Here is a 9046-nt window from a genome sequence, read left to right as displayed (position 1 = left end):
AAGTTAAGAAATTAATTTGATAGTGCCAGAATGTTAGAAATTGTTTATATATTATACTTTAACATAAAAGATGTAAAACAGGTCCCCTATTTGTCTTCATATTTTCAATAAATATACACATCCTACAAAATTGCTTTCTCTGGTAATTTTAATCCTACTTATGCAAGTGCAAAGTAGGTCAAGGCATTGGGAAAAAAGGTTGCTAATATTTTGGAAGCCTGTTCCCTTTGTCACATTGTGGCAATTTGGCACCATACACATTAACAAACAGAATGTTTGACCCTAATATTTTGGGTTCTCAAGGAATAAAGAGATTTTCTGTGCCTTAAGTTTACAGTGAAAAAGCATTAAATAATAGAAAATTAATAAACATATCAGTATCTCTGAGTAACCAAGGAAAAATTATTAAAACTGGTTGTGTCTTGAATGTGTAACATATGAGTCCTTGACCTATTATCTGAAATAAATCACACATTTTATTCTCTTGGAAACTACAAGCAAAGCTTCTGCTTCAAGTGTAATAGAAAGTATTTCTCCCTTTAAAACAAAGTCTTCTGTTGGTCCATATAAGCCAGCAGCACATATTCCAGAAAAGAGTCTAATGCTTCAAGCAACTAAGGATCAGGAAAAGGAAATTTACTGCGAACTACCCAGGGAATTAACAGCCATACAAGAAGAATGTTGACATCCATTTTCTATCAAGGAAAGACCATGATTTTGTAAATTTCCCGAACTGTATTGAGAAGCATTATCTCATCACTGTCAAACATGCTTTCCAGTGTGGGATATACCAAACATGGGAAATTCTTAAGCAAAAAAAGCAGCCCTTCTTCTCCTGTTGTGTGAGCGAGTTAACAATGGGAAATCTTCACAGCCATGTTTTCTAACAAATAGTTTTCCTTCATTTCACCATTAGATATGTGATTCGCCAGAGACTGATTTCTATTTTCATGGTAAGCAGATTCCAGTTCTTAGGTAATCTGACAAATATTTTTCTGTTTGGAATACATGAAGTCAAAAGTCAGCATGTGAAACAGTTATGTTCAGTCAACTCCAAAACTTACAGGGATGAAAGGCATAGCAAAGCCACCCAAATGAAAAATATTTATATATTAACCTGGTCAGATTTCAGACTATGAGAACAGAAGTGAGTAACTAACCCCATTAATTTTATCCTCATTAATTCAGGCTCAGCTCTGAGACACAAGTAAAATTTCAGCCCTAGCCCTCTGTGTTAGAAATGCTTGAATTTTTTTTAGTGTGATCACATAATCATTTGGATTGTCATATTCTGCTCCTGTTAACCACCTTTTTTTTCTGCATTGGAAGATAAATACCAAAGAACTGAGGAAGTCTGCCAAACAGGGGAATGTAGAAAGGATTTTTCCAATTTAAAAGTATCAACTCATGAACACAGCTCTGATTCTCCATATGCTGGTAATTGTGCCAGACCTTTCCTGTATAGCATAGGATGAAGGAGGCAGAGGTCTGGTCAGAAAATTTTGAGTTTTAAGTGCTCTGCAATGCCTTTGGAGTTCATGTCACTCTTTCTTGACCAGATATCAGCTTTAGAATCCTCCTCTTTGAGCAAGTGCAGGTTAGTAGGCAGCGTTAATGACTGTGTGCCCGACCTTGTCTGGCTGTGCCCCGGTGCTGGCACTGGAAGGAGCCACATGGGCAGTCTCTGAGCAGAGGCCAGGGACTGCTCCATGCTGGACATGACCAGATCCAGAGAGCTCTGCATCAGACCCTCCACAGGACATGGCTTAACCTATCAGCTAAGCTGATGGCATGTGGGGGACAATACTAAATAAGTATATCAACAATTGAGGGCAGTGAAAAGTGAGGAGGAAAAAAGTTTGAGGCACCAAGGTTAGTGAAGAAGGATGTCATCCTTGCAGGCTGGGGAGGAGCACCCACTGGAGCAGGTGGATGTTACTCACATCATGTGGAGAGACCAGACTGAAGCAGTTTATCCTGAAGGACAGTAGCCCATGGAAACGACCCATACTGGTGCAGGTGAAAAGTGGTAGGAGAAATGAGAAGCAGAGAGAAATGGTATGGACTGAGCTCAACCCCTCATTTCCCACCCTCCTGCGCCTATTGGAGCCAGGGAAATAGAGGAGTTGGAAATAAAGGAATGAGTCTGAGTGAGAAAGACCAGGGAAAAGGTAGGAAGGTGTCTCAGGGTTTTTTTGTTTCTCACTGTCTGAGTCTACTTTAATTGCAAATACCTTAAATTGATTTTTGCCAAGTTGATCTGTTTTGCTCATGATGGTCAATAGCGAGCAATCTCTCTGTTTTTGTCTTGAGCCATAATGTTTTCAACCTTATTTTCTTCCCTTGTCTTTTTGAGGAGGGGGAGTAAGAGAGCAGCTAGGCAGGCTTCTGACAGCCAAACATGATCAACCCTCTACCAGAGAACTGCAATTTCTGCAATATTTTTTTTTTTTTTTTTGCTTAAGTATAATAAGATTTCAAAATCTGGAGTGACTACATTTAAAAATAATAACAGAATTATTTATCAAAAAAAAGAGATAAATCCAACAGACCTGATAATTTTTCTAATAACTCAGACCACTTTCTTGACCAAAATCCTGGTATGTAAAAATCTCTTTTTTTGGAAAGAGATCACAGTGTGCAGTGTTTAGCATTAATCATTTAAACATTTTAAAATGGGATTTTTTTTTTCAGTAGCTTGCTTCAAAAGATACCGCTGTCCTGTCCAGAGCCTACGCTCTTCCTATCCTTATTGAAAGTGTATAATCCACATTGAGATTAATACTGAGCATATATATACTTGGTCTTTCATTGCCTTCCTCCCTGACCAGCTTTCCACAATAAGAAGATTATTCTCTATGGAAAGCTTTGATTTTTGATAATGCAGAACCTTGTCACAGTAGCTAATTGGTGTATTAGTTGGACACAGTGAACTCCACAGGCAAATCTCCTCTTTAAGGTATAAATTGGAAGCAGGAAGAAACAGTTCATCAGGGCTGTATGCTAAACTATTGATTGCTGGTTTCACACTGTACAGTGATTGTATTATTGCACTGAAATGAATAATGGAATTTTGCAAAAATCCCATTCAGTTCTTTCATAAAGATATGCTTCCATCATCAGAAAAGGACAACCTAAATCTTTTATTTCTCTTTTGTTCAACATAGTCTCTCATTCAATTTAAATCATTGTAACTGTTGCATCTGTAGCAAAGAAGCAAGTCAGGAAAGGCTTCACAAGAGTTTGAGTACAGAAAAAGTGAGTAAAATGATACTTACCTGGAGCAATCTGGAGGTTGAAGATGTTGAACATTAACCTGCAGCATCCAAAGGGCTTTTGTACAGTGAGGGGTTATCTGTCATGTTGATTTTCCACAGAGCTGGACTGAGAGGGAAGTAGAAAAGTATTGAGGATTGTACATGGAAAAAAAACAAGAAAATTGATGTAGCCTTTATGAATAACAGCATGAGGATTTTGTAGATCAGTAAACAAATTTTAATGTTTTTCTTCACACTGTCAGATGACAACAAAAACATCTCCCTGCTTCTTTCACTTGATGACATATCTAAGGAAGGAATGATGGAAAAGATATGGGTGGAATTGTTGAATAGTTTTCTTAACCTTTTCAGTTTTATACATATTATCTATCAACATATATAAATGAAATTTAATACTTGAGTTTTTAATATCATAATTTTTAAAAAGCCTTTGATCTGTTTTATACAGGAACAGACTCAACACCTCTTGATCAGGAGGCGGATTCACTGAATGTCTTAGATACTTTAAGGTTTAGTTTCACAATTTTAATTTTTTTTATAAAGACGTGAGTTTTAATAACTCTTCATTAAAAGCAATTATAATCAAAGTTTCAGAAAGCAGCACTCTGAGCAAAAGATATACTTGGCTGTGTCAATAATGTTGCAGAAAAAAAATCTCAGAAATATTAAAATATAGAATCTTTTATTAAAAAGAAGGGTCTGATTTATAATTTATTTTTAAAAAAGAAAAAAACTAGCAAGAATTACTCTTTCTGAAACATGGATAAAAGTGTAATTGTTGCATTATTTTTTTTTTCTATCTGCAGTAGTTCCTGCAAGCTGTGAAAGATCTATTCACCCACAGAGATTTAGATTTCTGTGTCACACCTCTGAGCTTTTGATAAAAGAAAAAGGATGACCACTGTATTTTGCAGAGAACTCACTTTTCCATGTGTGTATTGAGCGCTAGATTAGAGGTCTCAGGAGGAGACATCTGGTCTGGGATCTTTTCTCTGTTGAGACACCAGAATAATTCTGACCTGTTTTTTCTCAGCAGAGGCAGGTCGTGTTGCAAACACAGAGGGAAAACTTAGGACAATGAGGGAACTGGAACAGGTACTGACAAAACAAGATATCACTTTTCAGAAGAAACTGTTTCATGTTTATATATGTGAAAAAGTCAGCAGTAAAACCCCTTATAGTTAAAAGTATTCAGTTACTTGATGTTCAAATGAAAATGTGTTTAAAAAAAATCTTCAAACACCTAAAATCTCAGTCTATATAGAGATTTTAATATCACATCATTATAAAATTATTTAATTTTGTGGTCTATTGTTCAGAAAGAATACAACAAAGTGCATGGACAAGAGATGCTTTAGATGACTTTCCAAGAGCTGGTTATTATGCTCTCTTTCAAGTCAGCTTTGTGGGTTCCATGAAATGCTCACTCTCCCCTAACTATTTAACAGGAAAAAAAGGAATTGAATTACCATTAAAATTTCAAATATTTTTTTGCTTGCTGAGGTGTATGAAAAAGTTCAGTAAAAAGTGGGGCAACAGAAATCTCTGACTGTTCACCATCTAAAAAGATTTTCATCTGTATCTTTTCTTCTCCTGACCAGCATTAGTTTTCTAGGTAGAAAAGAAGACTGACTTGTATGGAAAATGATTTCTTCTAGACCACATGATAAACATACATCTTTTCAAATTATGTCCTTCCAAGCCATTTACCATCCAAGAATTATCAAAATATATTTATTGGGTAATAATTTCAAACACTGAATAAATTAGAGAAAAAGCATAGCCTGCTCATTGAAAATTCATGCACTGAGAGTAAAATTCATCAAATACATTACTAGCTATGATTCAATTACTTACATTAGTTCAAACCCTAAGTAATATATAAGGTCTTTAAGCTGAGTACTGAACAGTGTGGCTGAAAAAAATAAAATTTGCATCAAATAAATACTCAAAATCTTTCTCACTTGAAAGTGGAAATAAGTTCCATTTCCTGAGAATTTTAATGAGAATACTTTTGGGGAAGTCTAATCATAGATTACTGAGCTCATCCTAATGCTATTCTATTTCAATAGTATGGTCCCTCAAGATGCTATCCATTTTTTCTTAAATTAAACTTATTTGGGATAGGTGAATCTGTTGGTCAATATACATCTTCACTAGTTTAATTTCTGCCCCTTTATCTAGAATTTATGTAGTCATAGGAAAATAGTATCTGAACCTGAAATTATTAGCAGTTAAAGATTTAATGCACCTGAAATAAATCTAAACATCTCATTTTGCATTCAGTACTAGTCCAGTTTGCTAGTCTGATTTTGAAACTTATTCTATTATTCTGTTAAATATATTTATTGTCTGTTATTTTAAATTTATTTCTTTTCTTTCTTAGGCAGACTAAAAGCAGTTTTCTGAATAAGTATATTTCAGGTGTAGGAAGCCCTAAGAGTTGAAAGGCAAAAGCCCTAATTCTCCTCTGGTGCCAACTAAATGTCTGGAATATTTGTGACTGTAGTAATCCAAACCCAAAGTGAACAGTTGATGAAGTGTTCAATGAAGCCAAATACATTTATTTTCATTTCTCAGAAATAATAAAATGTTTTGTTATGTGCTTTTGTGATTCTGCCCCAAATTCAGTCTTGGTTGCTTTACTTCCAATCAAAAATAAACAAAGAAACAAACAAACAAAAAAACCCAAACCACAAAAAAAGAAAAAAAAAAAAGAAAAAAAAAAAAGAAAAAAAGGGAAATAAGGGAAATAAGAAAGAGACCTGTAATTCTAACTAGAGAAATTCAAACAGAAAGCTCTGTGTTAAACTCTCCCTGAACTCATGCTATCTCTGTGCTGGATCACATAAGATGTATTTGTCTCATCTTCCTGCAACTTCAAGGTCTGGAACAGGCCAAGTTGTCATTAGACTAAAGAGCAATGACAATCAGAGTGAAAAACATTGGCATGAAAAGGCACTGAGCACTTAATGGTGAGAGTCCAGGAAAGGAAAGGAAAAGGAGGAGGTAGCACAGATTCTGATGCTTGAATAGACAACACTTAACTGAAGGCACAAAATTCTGTCAGGTTTTATAAAGAAGTTTAATTATACAGGAGGTGCAAGCTGAAAGTGTTAAATAGGATAAGGAAAGATTAAAAAAGAATTTGGATTTATTTTTGTATAGATTCTCACTCAGATCTAGATTTTGGAAGAGGCATACACATATATATAGTTTTGGTCAAACACAGCCTTCAGTGATGAGACAATTTCATCTTCTCATTTTATTCAGGTAATTTTTACCTCCTGTCACAATGTGCTTACAGCATTTCTAGCATATATTAAAATGCTATGTGCTATATGTTTCTTCACTTGCTTCCCAAAGAATGGTAAACCAAATACGATCAATATTAACAATATAGCAACATCATAGAGTATTTTATGTTGTTTTTATATTTTTAATACAAGGTTCAAGATCATTATTTTAAGTTAAACAAATGAAATAATATTCCAACTTCACTCAATTTCTATTCCTCTAAATATGATATGAGGACCTTTTAGATTTTCCATAATCTAGAAGTGTTGAAAAGAAAATTAAATAGCTGTAACACAATTGATAGCAAGCTACAGTGGATAATTTCTAAATAATAATAAAAAAAAATCTATTTTAAACCTTCATTTTAGGTCAAGTATGAAATCCTGACTTCAGTTTTCACTAAGTATTACCATATGAAAATTTCCTTTGGCATCATTTGAGGCTTCTGTTCAGAATGAGAGAAGGAAATTACTTCAAGAACTCCTCTTCTTGCCAGTTTTGTCTTTATTGAAAGAGAGGATTTCCCTTTATTGCTTGCAGTGTGATCTTGATACCATTTGAACTGCATGATTGAACAGCTCCATTGTAGTAAAGGGAAGTATTTCAGATAAGTAAGCAGAGAATCAGCACACTCACTACACTCTTGTCTTCAGGAAACCCAGCTTTTACTTCTAATGTAAAAATGCTCAACTTCATTTGTCACTGAGAGCAGATATGTTCAAATCTAGAAGCACATTCAGACCATATTTAGAGATCTCCACTTTTGTCCTCTCAAGGCTGAAGATTCGGTTTGTATTTCCCACTTTTACTTTTTTCTCTGCAGAACTTCTCGGAAATTTTTTGCAAATCACAAAACCTTATATTGGGTCCCTTGTTGATGCTGTGTGCATTGACTCAGAGATTTCTCTAAGACAAAAAGAAGAGTAATTCTTGTACTGTCATTGTTTCACTTGCAGAGAATACTTTGATATTCTTTTTATAGCCAAACCCAAGAAGCAAAACTAGCCCTAAGGCCAGCTGGTCCAGAAATCTTGGGTTGCAAGAGCAGAATGTAAAATATTCTGTGCTGTCTACTCATCTCACTAAAATTTTGGTTTCTGACAGATCAAATATGTTTTGAAGGGGCGGAGAACTGTCTATACCAAATAAGCAGAAATAAAATATAGAGTGCTGTAGATGTGAGGAGAAAGCAAATTATTTATGCTTTGGTTGGTTGTAGAGTTTTTGTTTGTTTCTTTGTGTTTTATCTGCTTGCTTATTAGTCTGACAAAAAAATCTTAATGCTGTCACACTCACAGAAGTTCATGACCAATAGAATCAAGTGCCTTCTGGAGAAGTGTGATGTTGCTATGTTGTCTTTCAGATTGCTCATATCCTTACTGCTTTGACTCAAAATCTAGCAATTCCTTGCCAGATTTTCAGCAGCCAGATTTTCACTTTTCCAGTCAGAATAGTAATGCTATAGAGTGTCATTTCCCAGTGCACAGCATTGGGGCCAGTCCTCCAATGGACTTTTACTTTTTTAAAAAGACCTTTTACTGATGATCTGAAGGAGAGGATAGAGAGCTGCCTCAGTCAGCTGATGCCAACTTGGGCAGGGGTATTGTTTTGCTAGAGGATAGGGAAGCTCTGCAAGGAGATCTGGACAGAGTGGATCAGTGGGTCAAGGACAAACAGAAAGTTTAGTAAGGCCAAATTCTGGTCACAATGAATCCATGGAATGCTATAGGGTTGGGGCAGAGTGGCTGGAAAGCTGCCCAGTGAGAAAAGACCAGGGGTAGTGGTTACCAGCTGACTGAACAGGGGCCAGTGCTCATCCAGGTGGCCAAAAGAGCCACTGGCTTCCTGGCCTGTACCAGCAATAGTGTGGCCAGCAGGACCAGGGCAGGGATTGTCTGTTGTAGTTTAAGGCCTGGCGATCTGAAGATTTCGGGATGTAACGGAAAGTTAGCAAAAACCCCTCTCTGCTAGGACAGTAAAACCTTCTGTAATTAGCCAATAGCACTTGACTATTTTTGACGAGCAGATGGGAGTAACACAATGACCCGAGGTTATAAAAGGTCAAATCCTCCTGCAATAAACGCCATTGCTTCGCCATCCATCACATTGATGTCTTGTGGGTAGATTGGCCAGGGTGGCCAGGGGGGGAGGCCACGGTGCTGGCTTTTGAATTGGGGTGTTTGCCTTGCTTGAAAAAACCTACAATTGTCCCCCTGTATTCAGCACTGGTGAGGCCACACCTCAAATCCTGTGTTCAGTTCTGGATCCCTCACTACAAGAAAAACATCTATGTGCTGGAGTGAGTCCAGAGAATGGCAACAGAGCTGTTAAAGGTTCTTAAGCCCAAGTCTTATAAGGAACAGCTGAAGGAGCTGGGACTGTTTAACCTGGAGGGAAAGAGGTTCAAGGGGCCCTTTTGTTTACTACAACTGCCTGAAAGGAGGTTGTAGCAAGGTGTACTCTTTGCCAAG

At 36.4% G+C, this 9046-nt stretch overlaps 1 long non-coding RNA gene across 1 annotated transcript; it reads left to right on the top strand.

Moving 5' to 3' along the window:
• Positions 1-2050: 2050 nt before the first annotated feature.
• LOC147653446 (uncharacterized) lies at positions 2051-5033 on the top strand. Its single transcript, XR_015286154.1, has 3 exons — positions 2051-2171; positions 4085-4209; positions 4312-5033. It is a non-coding gene; the product is annotated as an uncharacterized LOC147653446 (long non-coding RNA).
• Positions 5034-9046: the final 4013 nt, after the last annotated feature.

This window comes from Cyanistes caeruleus, chromosome 4 (assembly GCF_971803275.1).
Source record: "Cyanistes caeruleus chromosome 4, bCyaCae1.hap1.1, whole genome shotgun sequence".
Classification (NCBI taxonomy): Eukaryota; Metazoa; Chordata; class Aves; order Passeriformes; family Paridae; genus Cyanistes; species Cyanistes caeruleus.
Note: the sequence above shows the minus strand (reverse complement) of the source record. Positions and strands in the feature narration are given on the sequence as shown.